General features: G+C 37.1%; 1 long non-coding RNA gene across 1 annotated transcript in view; it reads right to left on the reverse strand.

Annotated features, from left to right (window-relative positions):
* Positions 1 to 5114, reverse strand: part of LOC309640438 — a 202584-nt gene extending 197470 nt beyond the window's left edge. Inside the window, exon 1 of the long non-coding RNA XR_014252219.1 lies at positions 18 to 5114. This is a non-coding gene — a long non-coding RNA (uncharacterized lncRNA). The remainder of the gene's footprint in view (positions 1 to 17) is intronic.
* Positions 5115 to 16580: the final 11466 nt, after the last annotated feature.

The following is a 16580-nucleotide window of genomic DNA, read 5'->3' on the forward strand; positions in this document are numbered from 1 at the left end:
AAAACTTGAAAACTTACCTCAAAAAAGCTCCAAAACTTCTTGTCTCCTCACTCTACGTTTCAGACTCTCCATCCTCTGCCGGTTTGTGCTTCCTCAGGGCTCTTTTATTAGCTCTGTCCTGTTCCTGCTCTTAGCTTTCCTGTGGAACGCAGAACGTCAAATCATGATTCCCAGCTGTGGTAGAGAAATGCCCTACTCAAATCCCTTTTCAGAGGTGGACTTGTGGCCCAGCTGTGGGGAGTGCACTCATGAGGTATGCTTGAGCTCCCCTCACCGTGAGGATCTGCCTCAGCTGCAGAGAATCACCTGTCCTGAGGTAATATCCTAGGCAGACCTGCAGAGCTCCCCACGAGGTAGATAGAGGCTTTGTCAGGCCTGCATCACAGTGCAGCTGCTTCTTCTACCCAATCCTACTTCCTTCATACACACAAATAGTTTCCAAGATATAAATGGAAGAGAAAACCCCATTTTAAAGAGCAATAAAACTATGGGATGCCAAGGAATTAGTATTTTAAAAATATACAACGTCTGTAAGAGAAAAAGATTACTGAAAGGCTTACGAGTATATTTGAACAAATGAAAAGTCATCCTTTGTTCACAGATAAGTTTACTGAACATCTTAAAGATGTAGAGATGTATCTGATTAATTTACTGTTCTGGTACATCTGATCATTTCTGATATAGATATATCTCAATGCAGAAACAACTTAAATACAAAAATATAATTTACTTAAGAAAATGCAAGAATCTATCAAAATCAACACAATCTCAATGCAAAAATCTCTTGCTTCACTGATTAATGTATTTTTGTACGTAATTTAACCCCAATACAATCATCAACAACTTATTTTTGTATTTTTCTATAACAATAAATATTAGTAATGAAGCGCCTATGGAAAAATAAACACTCAATAACTTAATAAATTCCCCAAAATGAGAGCCATAGCAGGCAGTAGACAGTCTAGACATCAAAACATGCTTTTACTATCTGTATAGGACTATGGCTGTACTACTGATTTGTATCTTGACCTCATATCTTAGATTAACACATTTAAATGCATTAGCTTTTCTAGATACTTTGGGATTATTTATATATTAAAAACAGATCTGTATATAGATTTAATTTTTTCTTTACAATCTGTATTATTTTGTTTCTTTTGTTTTTTTCCTCATTGCGCTGGCTTGAGCTTCCAGTTTGATGTTGAACAGCAGTGGTAACAGTGAAAATTCTTGCCTTCCTCCTGAACTTAGGGAAAAAGTATGTTTTTTATTATGTTAAAGTCATTCTCTTCATTGTTTGCTAAGAATATTTGTCATGAATGAGTGTGGAATTTTTTCAAATGCTTTTTTCTTCATTAATTGAGCTGATCATATGACATTCTTCTTTATTAGTATGGAGACGTACATTGATTTTTTAAAATTAATTTTTATTGGAGTATAGTTACTTTACAATGTTGTATTAGTTTCTACTGTACAGCAAAGTGAATCAGCTATACATATACATATATCCCCTCTTTTTTTGGATTTCCTTCCCATTTGGGTCACCACAGAGCATTGAGTAGAGTTTCCTGAGCTATACAGTAGGTTCTCATTAGTTATCTATTTTATATATAGTACCAATAGTGTGTATATGTCAATTCCAATCTCCCAATTCATCCCACCCTCCCTTCCCCCCCCTTGGTTTCCATACGTTTGTTCGCTATCTATTTCTGCTTTGCAAATAAGATCATCTATACCACTTTTCTAGATTCCACATATATGAGTTAATATATGATATTTGTCTTTCTCTTTCTTACTTCACTCTGTATGACAGACTCTAGGTCCATCCACCTCACTACAAATAACTCAATTTTGTTTCTTTTTATGGCTGAGTAATATTCCATTGTATATATGTGCCATGGCTTCTTTATCCATTCATCTGTCAATGGACACTTAGGTTGCTTCCATGTCCTGGCTATTGTAAATAGTGCTGCAATGAACATTGTGGTACATGTCTCTTATTGAATTATGTTTTGCTCAGGGTATATGCCCAGTAGTGGGATTGCTGGATCATATGGTAGTTCTATTTTTAGTTTTTTAAAGATCCTCCATACTGTTCTCCATAGTGGCTGTATCAATTTACATTCCCACCAACAGTGCAAGAGGGCTCCCTTCTCTCTACACCCTCTCCAGCATTCAACACCCATTTATGATAACTCTCCAGAAAGTGGGCATAGAGGGAACCTACCTCAACATAGTAAATGCCATATATGAAAAACCCACAGCAAACATTATTCTCAATGTTGAAAACTGAAAGCATTTCCTCTAAGATCAGGAAAAAGACAAGGGTGTCCACTCTTGCCACTATTATTCAACAAAAAATAAATACATTAATTTTTTTAATGATGAACCCATTTTGCATTCCTGGGATGAATCCTCCTTGGTAGTGATGTATTATCCCTTGTATATGTTACTGAATGTAGTATGTTAATATTTTGGTGAGGATTTTTCCATCTATTATCATAAGGCAAATTGGTCTGTAGTTTCCTTTTGTTTTAATGGTTCTGTCTGGTTTTGGTATTAAGGAAATAATGGCTTTATAGAGTGAGTTGAGAATTGTTTACTCCCCTTCTATTTCTGGAAGATATGTTTAAAATTGGTATAAAAATTGGTATAATATCTTCCCTTCCATCAGCTGCAATGAGTTTCCACCAGTGCCTTAAGGCAGCAGATTTTATTGTTTTCTCTCTGCAGATGAAATCGTTTACTTTGATTGGGAGATAGAGGAGGTGGGATCTGGGCAAAGTTTCAGGAGTTAATACTGTTCTATTTCCCCAACCCGTGCCAGGAAAAGAACTTTCTTGGATTTTCTCAGATTTCTTTTTCTGTGATCTCCTGATTGAGTTCAAGGAGGGAGAGTCTGCAAAAGTTGTGAATCCTTCATGACTGCAGCCCCAGTGGGCTTCCTTCCCAAGTTAATCTAGCCCACACTTGGTCATTAGCAATTTGTTTAAAAATTTTAACCAGTATTTCTTATCCATTCCAAGTAAGCAAATGATAGGGTTTGTTTCTTGCTGCAGGTGGCTCTCTTTCCCAAGGTTTCCAATTACTTAATTGCCCTGCAATTTTAGTTCTGTGATGGGTTCAAGAAAGGTAACTAATGTGTCATTTTCCAGGTTTATCAGTGTTGTATGGATGAGGGTAATTCTCTTTCAGCTCTCTACATCTCTGAGATGAAACCAAATAGACTCTTTTTAAAGAAAATAAATCTGGCCTTTAAATTTGTGTTGACAATTTATTTAAGGAAATAAGAACCCATCAAAGTCATCAATACAATCTCTATGTGAATATTTTTTACTTCTCTGATTAATCCTTTGCAGAAATCACCAAATTAAGCTTTCCTAATATTTCCTAACCTAATATTGAACTAGGTTTTTTTCAATATATTAAATTTCAAGTTAAATGAAAGAATAAAACTTTTAAGTGCTTTTTAAAGTATTTTATTGTATTTAATACTTATATTTTAATATTTCGTAAGACATTACACATATATTGTGTACAACACAAATTCAAAAACCCTGAATGTTAAAACCTGATCATGGATATTAGAATAGGTTTTGTTTTTTAGAAACAGAAATCTTTCATTAAACATGTAATTTCCTTGTTTATGCATTCACTTTCTTAAATGTTCTTGGAAGCTCATTATTCATACAAATTGAGAACAGCCTAATACATGTCTAAAATGTTTTCATTCACATACCTTAGCCTAGTGAGGACACTATTTTGAGACATTAATCTATTATTTATTTCTATATATATCATATCATATTACATTATAGTGTATTATATTAGCATTTTTATTTTCCAAATTCAAGAATTTTGGTGACAAGGTAGAAAGCAAAAATAGCTTGTGATTCTTCCTGCCTTTTTTTTTCCTCAAAGCCAAAACTTGTGCCTGGGAAGAGGCACTTGAGTAGTAAAAATATCTATATCTGTATCAACATCTATCTATCTATCTATCATCTATCTATCATATATCTATCGCCATGAGCAGGCATAGCAAGTGTAGGTTCAATCCTGGATTAGAAGAAGATTCCTCAATCTGGATTTGGAGAAAGCAAGGAAGCTATGGAGCAAGCAGGGTATGAGGTGAGAAGTTGGGTGAAAAGAGAATGAGAGAAACTGAATCATGCTTCACAGAAGTGATAAGTGAATTCAGCAATACCCTACAGTCACCTGGATGAGATGGAGTTTCACAATGCCAGTGAATTGAAAGAGTTCAAAGAGAAATCATGCATGTTTTAACACCAGACAGAACCAAAGGTGGTCTTGTGGAGATTTCCCTGTGGTCACGTGAAACAGAGGCCTTAGACAGGTGCTGGATCCGAGCATTCATGTTGACTGTGGGATGTTTTAAATGGTATCTTCTGTAAACAAATGGTCTTTGCCCATGTCTCAGCTCTCTGAAATGTCTCTCTGAACTTTGACACCAGCCTGCCAGTGGAACCCTGAGACACCGAGGTTATGCAGTAGAGTAAGTGTTCAAAATAGATATTACTTTGAATTTTATAAAGTATAGTTTTTACATGGATATTCACCTGGTTCATATGAGGTGGCTTATTATGGACTACTAAAATCCCAATGCTTTGATTGGCGCTAGTCTGTTAAGAGACTAGGAGATATTTACAAATGACTAAAGTTACGTTTCTCAGAAGTCTGGAAAGATGGGAGCTCAAAATTAAAATTAATTTGAGTTTTAGGAAATTGTGTTACAATTGCTCCAAATAGTATTGTTTCAATACTATTGCTCTATTAAAATAAAATTTAATTTGGTTTATATTATTCACTTAACTAATTCTTCTATATTTTTCCCTACAGGCTTTCCCTTTTTATTCCAAACTAACACTTTAAGAGAGCTGAAAGAGAATGAAAGAAAAATCAAGTATTTGTCATTTTCCCAATGATACTGTTGAGTTTCTCATTATTCACATTACTCTGCTAAAGAATTTAAACATTTTTCTAAAATTCTTGCAGTGACAGATATAGTTTTTATTTTTTTAGGGTTGTCATTGCCTCTCCTAATATAGATTGATAGCAATGTTTTTATTAATTTTCAAATTTTTAAAATGAGCATTATTTTTTTTTTATCATAATGTATAATTTTTTTAAAATTTTATTTATTTATTTATTTATCTATGGCTGTGTTGGGTCTTCGTTTCTGTGCGAGGGCTCTCTCTAGCCGCGGCAAGTGGGGGCCACTCTTCATCATGGTGCGCAGGCCTCCCACCATCGCGGCCTCTCTTGTTGCGGAGCACAGGCTCCAGAAGCGCAGGCTCAGCAATTGTGGCTCATGGGCCCAGCCGCTCCGCGGCATGTGGGATCCTCCCAGACCAGGGCTCGAACCCGCGTCCCCCGCACCGGCAGGCAGACTCCCAACCACTGCGCCACCAGGGAAGCCCCAAGCATTATTTTTATACTTTGCAATGCATGCACCTTAACTGGCAGTTTGAAATATTAATGTTAATAACTGGTGGCTGATTTGTGCTTTTTATGGCCCAATGAAATATCAGAAAAATATAGATTAGAGAATCAAATAACTTAAGTGTATTATTTTAAAATAATTCTAAAAATTTTGGTTTCCAACAAAGTAGAAATACAGACTCAGGCTCTTGGTTGAAAAGGCATTTACATTAATGTGAAATATTTTATTTCTTTTATATATTAAAAGTCTTGAAACAATTATGACAATTTGCTAATAGTTTTTTTTTTTATATTATGGTTATGGGATCGTAGGGCTTTTGATGTATTATTCCTTAAAGTGTTTGATATTTTTAAAAATTTCTTTAAAATGTTGAGGGCACCATAAACTAATGAGAAGACATAGAACTTTGGATGCTAAGTGCCATGTATCTTCCCCACAAATCCTGATTTTAACTAGTCTTTCTATTGTCTGATCATGCACCAAACTGTTTTCCCTCAATTTTTTATAATGGCTTAATTGACATATAATTAATATATCACACAACCCTTTTAAAGTGTACAATTCAGTGTTTCTTTAAAAAAATAAATTCACAGTCATGCAACCATCACCTCTATCTAATTTTAAAACATCTTTTATCACTCTCTCCCTCCAGCAACCATTTATCTACTTTCAGTCAGCACACCATATTTGACTTTCTGTGACTGGCTTCTTTAAATTAGCCTAATGTTTTATGGGTTAATTCATGTTGTAGCAGGTATCAATACTGCACCCTTCAACCCTTGTTGCCTTAGGAATCATGGTCCAAGTATAGACACTCAAAGCAGGACCAGAAAGGATCCCAAGATCCTAGGAGAGTGACACTATACTCAAAAAAGAAAGTTAGAGAAGGAAGATAATCCTATTAAACTAGTGCTAAAACATGCCCAGGGGCACATTCATGAAATTGGTGTTTTAATTCTCCAGGGTTGACTAAAGTAGAAGCAACTATCATTCTTGCCTTCTATGCTCTGGTCTCCTAATATGGGCATTCTATGAATTTTTTCTTCAGAGCTATTCTTGGTATTTTTTGAGTCTATTTTCCACAATATAAACATGCTTGCTTTGCTAAATTTTAAATGCTTATATCATGCTAGGCTTCAAAATAAGTATTTTACAGTCATTATTTCAGTCAGCTGTTAGTCTGATGTTGGACTGGCTACATCAGACCTCTATGAAAGCTTTAAGAAAAACAGAAGTATTTCTTTTTAATTTTGTGCAACACACTCAACATTTCATTTATTAACCATGGTCCAGGTACCTAGATTTTCTTCATGGGATTTTATATTGAAGTATTTGAAGTTAAATATAAACTAGGGAGTAGTATAGCTTGACTTAATCATAAATGCCTAATTGTAGCATTTATGTCCCTGCTAAATATAGGCTAGTGTTCTTTGTAGGAATAAAAAGACCTAAGATTCATTGGATTGGCTCAACAGTGCCCATACACAATGTAATGTATTATTTTTTGCTCAGTCACAGATTCCTGCTATATCTCTCCTCCTCCTCTCTCCTTTCCTTGCTTTTATTCCTTTTTTTCCCCTCTGAGAATAATTTGAGCACCAAATGTGGAAATGCTGGGCTTAGAATAACTCAATCACATTCTAGGCATTTATAACAGAACATTATATATTCCAGTGTGAAAACTAGTATTTTTGCCTTTTTAATTTTTTCTTGATGCTATGGAATGATTCAAATTTTCATAGTAGCACTTCCACATACCCTCTTTACCTGCAGAATGTGTCTGAAAACTGAATATTCCTTATGTTTGAAAAAATTTTTTTAAATGTTTGTTGGTTGTTTGGTTGACTTGTTAATTTTTATTTTTATTTTATTGCCCAAAAGTCTACAGTGGAAAAAAAGGAAGTCTTTGTTTATAGATGGATAAAGAAGAAATGGCAAAATGAGAGGAAAAGTATCCATGATGGCTTATGAATTGGGCTGTAGAATGTGGAGACTTTAGGCTAGAAGAATTGTAAAGGGCAGAGTGGTGATGGGGATTTCTAGAAAGTGCTGGCTAAGTAGACCAAGACAAGCACCACTCCAAATAACTAAATATTTTGAGGAGTTACATTGGGTAGAGGTCCTCTCAAGTGAAAATCTGACTAGGAGCTCTCATCCTTCAACTCTTCACCCTAACTGTCAGCCAGTTTATCATGCCATCTACCTCAAAGTGAAATTCCATTCCTTTTCCACCAAAGTCGCAACTCTGCCTGCAAGAGGGATGCCCACCAGTTCACCAGAATCTTGCTCAGTACCCATCTAACTACTATAGTTGTGGCCTTCCCACTACTTCTTAGGACATGTGTAAACCCCAAGGGACCCCTGAACTTCTAGCAGAATGTTGGGGAGGAACTTTTCCTGGTCTTAGAGGTTTACAATGGAACAAACTCAAGACTCCAAAGTCAGGATGAGATTTATTCCATTGTGTAATTAGTGTCAATATCACAATGCTGGCACTGACTTTGGCTACCTTGGATATCATACAACAGTAATGGTAGAAAAGATGAGTCATCTTGTTGTCTAGGGCACCTGGAGTTACGATTCAGAAAACACTAACATGACAAAGAGGCAGAAAAATGTTTTTCACTAATTCACAGGCACTGAGGCTACCATGAGAGTCCAAAACATAATTTTAAAATAGCTAGAATGTTTGCACAGGTTTCCCAAAGGGACAATCTCCTTCTGGAATATTAGTAGCAGTGCTTTAACCTGGAAGAAAGTCAAGGAGAGGTAGGAGATAAATGCAGTAAGGATGCTGATACTCTTAATGGAACTGAAATCTAACAAGTCTTAGGAGATATGTTCCATGGAGGAAATGGAGCTTAGAAATGAGCAAATTGTCTTCTTGACCAAGATGAAGGAGGAGCAGGAGGACGTGGAGTTCATCTCTCTCCACAAATGCATCAAGAATACATCTACAGGGCTTCCCTGGTGGCGCAGTGGTTGAGAATCCGCCTGCTAATGCAGGGGACACGGGTTCGAGCCCTGGTCTGGGAAGATCCCACATGCCGCGGAGCAACTGGGCCCGTGAGCCACAACTACTGAGCCTGTGCGTCTGGAGCCTGTGCCCCGCAATGGGAGGGGCCGTGATAGTGAGAGGCCCGCGCACCGCGATGAAGAGTGGCCCCCGCTTGCCACAACTAGAGAAAGCCCTCGCACGAAACGAAGACCCAACACAGCTAAAAATAAATAAATAAAAATAAATAAATAAATTTAAAGAATACATCTACAGATGAAACAATTCTCACAGAACACTGGCTGAACACTAGCAGAAGACATTGGACACCAGAAAAGACAGGAGAGATCTCCACATAAACGGAGAGGATGAAAGAAAGAAGGGAAAAAGAAGAGGAGAGGAAGCAGAAAGAGTTCTGTGCCCCTGGGGGAGAGCTGAAGCAGAGGAGATATTCCCACATCCGGGGGAGCCCCTTCACTGATGGGGAAATCAGTTGGAACAGAAGGGGGGCATCTGAGGCTGTCAGAGGAGGGTGAAATGGCCAGTCTGTAGCAGAGAGGACAGAGTGAGAACTACACAGATGGTCTGTGCCACAGGCCTGTGCACCCCAGACTGGGACATGTGTCCTCCAGTGGACACGGGGGCTGAAAGCTGGAACATGGGGACTGGAGAGCAAAGCTGGGAGGAGGACTGCTGTGGGCTGCAAGGAGATAGACTGGAGGGATGGCAGGGAGGAAATCCAAAACCAGGAATGCTTGTGGAGGAAACCCAGACTGACATAGAAGCATGGTGCTACTGTTGAGTGATGCACAGGGGGTGGAGTCGCCATTGCAGTGTCTCTCTCCCCACACGCCAGCCCCCTGCCCCCTCAGGCACTAGGAAAAGCCCCCACCAGGGCTGGCCTTTTCATGCCTGCCACCAGGTGCTAGGAAAGGCTCCCACTAGGGCCATATCTCTCATGCTCATGGCCACTGGCTTTCCTGTGAACCTGTTGCCACCAGGGCCCCGCAACCCAGGCAGTTGCACCACCTCTGCACCCTGTCCTCACCAGGGCAGCCCCGAGTGCTCCAAGGCAGCCTTGGGAGCAGACTCCTGTGGGTGGTCCACACACAGAGGTGGAGCTAAAAGCACAGCTGAGCCCCAGGGGTGGGGCGACTAAGGAAAAGGAAAAAAATCTTTCTGTGCAGCTTAACAAACTGTAGATTAAATCCCTGCAATCTGCTTGGTAAACCCTGCATCTATGGAATATCTGAATGGACAATGAGTGTTCCCACAAAGGAAATTGGTCTAGCTCTAGCAGCTGTGCACTTTGAGGACTAGTACACTTGGGAGGTGGGCCAGGTCACAGTCTGAGCTGCCCCCACAGTGCCCACAGAGGGACCAGAGACCTACCTAGAGTTTTAGAGGGCCTCCTGCAGAGGTGGAGGTTGGCTGTGACTCACAGTGGGGGCAAGGATGCTGATAGCTGAGACCCCAAGAAAATATAATTATTACTATTTTTTAAATGTTTTGTTCTGTTGTTTTTATTATTATGTTTTTATTTTTATTTAGTTTTGTAAAAAAAATTTAATATATTTAAAAAATTTTTATATTTCTATTTCTTTATTACTTTTTTGTTGTTCTGTGTTCTTTCCCGTTTTTATCTTTCCTTTGTTCTATTTGTCCTAACCTTTATCTTTTTTTCATCATTATGTGTTTGTTTTGTTTTCTTTGCTTTTTCTTTCAGTTTGCATTCTGCTTTTGTTTTGTTTTTTATTATTTGTTTTTGTTAGTTTTGTTTTTAGTTGTTTGATTTCATTTTGGGATTCATTTGTTTGGTTGTTCTCTTGGTTTTTGTTTTCTCTGTTTTTGTTTTTGTTTATTATTTTGTGTGTGTGTGTTTGTTTTGTTTTGTTTTGTTCATTTGGTTTTGATTTTACCATTTGTCTGGGGTTTTGTTTGTCTGTTTCTTTGGTTTGTTTTTAATAGTTGCTATTGCTGTTTGCTTGTTGCTTATTTTTGTCTTAGCTATTTGTCTTGGGTTTTGTTTGTCTGTTTCTGTTCATTTGTTTTCTTCCCACCCTTCTTTTTCTTTTCTTTTCTTTTTTTTTCCTTTTTTGCTGAGCCATGTGGCTTGAGGGGGCTTCATACCCAGGCCAGGGGTCGGGCCTAAGCCTCCGGAGTCGGAGCACGAAGTCCAGGATGCTGGAACACCAGAGAATTCCCAGCCCCAGGGAATATTAATCAGAGGAGAAATAAATGAAATAGAAACAAACAAACAAAAAAACAATAGCAAAGATCAATAAAACTAAAAGCGGGTTCTTTGAGAAGATAAACAAAATTGATAAACCTTTAGCTAGATTCATCAAGAAAAAAGGGTAAAGGACTCAAATCAATAAAGCTAAAAATGAAAATGAAGTTACAACTGACACCACAGAAATACAACGAATCATGAGAGATTACTACAAGCAACTATATGCCAATAAAATGGACAACCTAGAGGAAATGGACAAATTCTTAGAAAGGTACAACCTTCCAAGACTGAACCAGGAAGAAATAGAAAATATGAACAGACCAATCACAAGCACTGAAATTGAAACTGAGATTAAAAATCTTCCAATAAACAAAAGTCCAGGACCAGATGCCTTCACAGGAGAATTCTTTCAAACATTCAGAGAAGAGCTAACCCCTATCCTTCTAAAACACTGCCAAAATATTGCAGAGGGAGGAACACTCCCAAACTCGTTCTATGAGGCCACCATCACCCTGATACCAAAACCACACAAAGATATCACAAAAAAAGAAAATTACTGACCAATATCACTGATGAACATAGATGCAAAAATCCTCAACAAAATACTAGCAAACCGAATCCAACAGCACATTAAAAGGATCATACACCATGATGAAGTGGGGTTTATCCCAGCAATGCAAGGATTTTTCAGTATAGGCAAATCAATCAGTTTGATACACCATATTAACAAATTGAAGAATAAAAACCATATGATAATCTCAATAGATGCAGAAAAAGCTTTTGACAAAATTCAACATCCATTTATGATAAAAACTCTCCAGAGAGTAGGCATAGAGGGAACCTACTCAACATAATAAAGGCCATTAATGAAAAACCCATAGCACACATTATTCTCAATGATGAAAAACTGAAACCATTTCCTCTAAAATCAGGAACGAGACAAGGGTGCCCACTCTTGCCACTATTATTCAAAATAGCTTTGGAACTCCTAGCCATGGTAATCAGAGAATAAAAAGAAATAAAAGGAATCTAAATTGGCAAACGAAGTAAAACTGTCACTGTTTGCAGATGACATGATACTATACGTAGAAAATCCTAACAATGCCACCAGAAAACTAGTAGAGCTAATCAATGAATTTAGTAAAGTCGAAGGATACAAAATTGATACACAGAAATCTCTTGCATTCCTATGCACTAACAATGAAAGATCAGAAAGAGAAATTAAGGAAACAATCCCATTTACCATTGCAACAAAAAGAATAAAATACCTAGGAATAAACCTACCTAAGGAGGCAAAAGACCTGTACGCAGAAAACTATAAGATACTGATGAAAGAAATCAAACAGATGGAGAGATATACCGGGTTCTTGGATTAGAAGAATCAATATTGTAAAAATGACTCTACTACCCAAAGCAATCTACAGATTCAATGCAATCTGTATCAAATTACCAATGGCATTTTTCACAGAATAGAATAAAACATTTTACAATTTGTATGGAAACAAAAAAAGACCTCCAATAGCAAAAAACAATCTTGAGAAAAAAAAAAAAAAAAAAAACACGGAGCTGGAGGAATCAGGCTCCCTGACTTCAGATTATACTACAGGGCTACATTAATCAAGGCAGTATGGTACTGGCACAAAAACAGAAATATAGATCAATGGAACAGGATAGAAAGCCCAGAGATAAACTCACGCACTTATGGTTACCTAATCTATGACAAAGGAGGCCAGAATATACAATGGAGCAAAGATGCCCTTTTCAATAAATGGTGCTGGGAAAACTGGACTGCAACATGTAAAAGAATGAAATTCGAACACTTCCTAACACCATACACAAAAATAAACTCAAAATGGATTAGAGACCTAAATGTAAAGCCAGACAGTATAAAACTCTTAGAGGTAAATACTCTTTGACATAAACTGCAGCAAGATCTTTGTTGAATCACCTCCTAGAGTAATGAGAGTAAAAACAAAAATAAATAAATGGCACCTAATTAAACTTAAAAGCTTTTGCAAGCAAAGGAAACCATAAACAAGAGGAAAAGACAACCCTCAGAATGGGAGAAAATATTTGCAAATGAAGCAACTGACAAAGGATTAATCTGCAAGATTTACAAGCAGCTCATGCAGCTCAATATCAAAAAAACAAACAACCCAATCCAAAAAGGGGCAGAAGACCTAAATAGACATTTCTCCAAGAAGATATACAGATTGCCAATAAACACATGAAAGGATACTCAACATCACTAATCATTAGAGAAATGCAAATCAAAACTACAATGGGGTATCACCTCACACCTGTCAGAATGGCCATCATTTAAATATCTACAAACAATAAATGCTGGAGAGGTTGTGGAGAAAAGGGAACCCTCTTGCACTGTTGGTGGGAATGTAAATTGATACAGCCACTATTGAGAACAGTATGAAGGTTCCTTAAAAAATTAAAAATAGAACTACCATATGACCCAGCAATCCCACTACTGTGTATATACACTAAGAAAACCATAATTCAAAAAGTGTCATGTACCACAATGTTCATTGCAGCTCTATTTACAATAACCTGGACATGGAAGCAACCTAAGTGTCCATTGACAGATGAATGGACAAAGAAGATGTGGCACATATATACAGTGGAATATTCCTCAGCCATAAAAAGAAACGAAATTGAGTTATTTGTAGTGAGGTGGATGGAGTTAGAGTCTGTCATACAGAGTGAAGTGAGTCAGAAAGAGAAAGACAAATACCGTATGCTAACACATATTTATAGAATCTAAAAAAGAAAAAAAGAAAAGACAAGACAAGAAAAGAAAAGAAAAGAAAAGACAAAGGTTCTGAAGAACCTAGGGGCAGGACAAGAATAAAGACACAGAGGTGGAGAATGGACTTTCGGACACGGGGAGTGGGAAGAGTAAGCTAGGACGAAGTAAGAGAGTGTCCGGGACATATATACACTACCAAATGTAAAATAGACAGCTAGCGGGAATCAGCCGCATAGCACAAGGAGATCAGCTCAGTGCTTTGTGACCACCTAGAGGGGTGGGATAGGGAGGGTGGGAGGGAGATGCAAGAGGGAGGAGATATGGGGATATATGTATATGTATAGCTGATTAACTTTGTTATCAAGCAGAAACTAACACACTATTTTAAAGCAATTATACTCCAATAAAGATGTTAAAAAAAAATGTGAACAGGAAAAGGACTGTTAACAAAAATAAGGGAATTTATTTCTTCACTGACCTTCCTCAAAAGAGTGCCCAAGGGGAAAACCAGTTCCAAACCAAGGTTTATATCAGTTAGTTAATCTATTTTAAATCTGTTCTATAGCTATCTCTTTAGGTAGCACTGACGTTGAGATTCTATTTTTGCATATGTATTAGGAACAAATTGAGTTAAGTTAGTGTTCAAAGTTAAAGAGTTTACATAAGTGAGAATATAATATTTCCACTGGTAAATTGGTGAGTAAATTATTTCTGATGCTTTAATGATAACAAATTTGTGTATTTGAGGCCTTGAGTACAGATTTTTTTAAACTAAGTTTTATTATTGCCAAGGTAGTCCATAATTTCTTCGTGAACTAAATACAGACTTATGCCAATTAGAGTACACAGTTACCATAAATTTAATTATATTATAGTGGCCAATTGCATTATGGTTCCCGATTATGCATGCCTCCCTGTAGCCACACATTTTATCATAGGAATTGTTTTCACTAAGGGGATGTTATCAGATATGATGCCAGAGGAACTTTAAGTGTGTCTGAGTAGATAAGCTTGGGCCTATCATTTCTGACTCTACCATGAGAAGAGCTTCTCTCAAGTAGCTAAGAACCGTTTTACCCTCAGACTCAGAATGAATACTGTCGGGCCTACCTGAGCCCAACGTAGTCAAAAGCTCAGCCCATTTAGACCTACAGTTTGAAGAAGAGCCACTCTGTCAAGCCTTGCCTTGATTAGCTGATTTACAACAGAATTAGAGACCCATGAATGTGGGAATAAATTCTTATTGTTGTTTTATGTAACTGAGGTTTGGAGAGGATTGTTACTAAGCATTATTGAGTCAGTAGCTGATGGATCAAGACATTGGAACCTAGAAGTAGTAGCCATAACAAAAACCTAAGGTATATGGCATGGGCTTTGGGGCTGGAGAGCAGGAGCTGTGAAAACTATTATAAGGGATTTAAAAAGGAACAGGCTAGTTTACAAATAGAATTAAGAAGGATTATGAAGAACCTAGAAATACTGACCCATGATGGATTTGAAAATAAAATCATAAAACTTCTTTTTATCTTTGGTCTCTCCAGCCAATAATAATTCAAAACTTAAGATACAGCCTTGGGGCAAAGTCGAAAAATTATGCATCCTTAAAATACCTCCTGTAGATAAAAGTAAACAAAACCAAGGGCTTGGCAGCTCCACCATTTGTTAAGACTTCTGATATAAGTAGGGTGGAACTTACTAGATGCTCATAGCTGGGTAAACAGACTCCTAATAAGGTGAAGCATATGGTCCCACAAAAGCATGGTAAGAATACCTCTAAAAGATATGTGGGTGAGGCTTTGGCACCTATAGTTGACTGGAATTGAATCTATTAAAAAAAAAACGCAAAATTATGAGAGATCTATATTTGTGAGAATGTCACCTGTTTGTCCACAATATTAAAAACAAGCAAAACAAACCAAAAGCTCTGGTCCTCCACTTAACTATAGGCAGAGAATAATAGAAAATGCCAAACAGGCAAATGGAAAGATTCATAGAGAAGAGCCTCTTCCAGGAAGTGGAGCTGGGGTTTGGTCAAGAAAATTTTCTACCCCAAGATTCGGAGTACATGATAATGTTTGCCCAGCAGGATTTCAGAATTCCTAGAGATCAGTGGCTCCAGTTTATCTCCCATTTCTCCTTTTTTCATATGAGAGTGTTTATTGAAGCTTCTCTGTCACTATTCCACAATCATATGTAGGATATGTAGGTGGAGAATAACTTGTCTTTTTAATTAATAGGTCTTCATATAAAAATAACTGATTCCAGACCTGATGTAGATTGTGAGATCCTGAGCAACAATTAGTAAATCTTGAGGAGCATGTGAGCGAATTTTGTGTGTGGAAGGATCATAAATAATTATGACTAAGAGAGTAGACAATGGTAGATTTAATTAATTTTTGCAATTCTTAATCCCTCTCGGCATCTATGTCCCATGCCATGTAACTTGCTTTGGCCAACTGGATATTAATATGCATAACAGAGTAAGGGGTTAAAATATGCTTACACGAATGGGCTTTCTTTCTTGCTTTACTGGTTTTCCTTCAGTTAATATTTACACATGCAAAGTCTACCTTAGCTTAACCTGTAGGGAAAAAGCCAAGCCCTATCGACCTGAGCCCAGCTTAAATGTGCTAACCTGCAGCTGCATTCAGAACCATGAATATAGGAACAGAGGCTTATTGATGTATGAATCTTTGTTTTGGAGTGGATTTTATGCAATAGTATTGTGACAATAGCTGACTGACACAGTTATAAACCATAAATAAAATTTTGTATTGGGGGCATAACTAGAGAAAGATGAACTTTTTTGACTAAAACTAAAATAGATAAAGACACTTTTTTCATGTTAATATAATCAAACATGATAATCAAAATGTTTTCCCCCAGAACTCAACACTTTGAAAAATGTGTTTCTCTCTCTTGGGTTATTTCAGAAAATTAGCTTTAGGCCATGGATGGGAAGAAAAGCTCAGAGAATCTACCCTCCCATAAAAATATTTTGCCTCCTCTTAGTGCTTCCAGTATTAAAATTTTTTTAACGTAAAAGTTTAATGATGGAAGTATATAAAGTTTATAGTATAAAATTGAGGAAATTAATATATCTTAGTTCTTTGATTTCCTTACCTGATAC

Source organism: Balaenoptera physalus, assembly GCF_965194825.1.
Source record: "Balaenoptera physalus genome assembly, chromosome: 13".
Taxonomy (NCBI): Eukaryota; Metazoa; Chordata; class Mammalia; order Artiodactyla; family Balaenopteridae; genus Balaenoptera; species Balaenoptera physalus.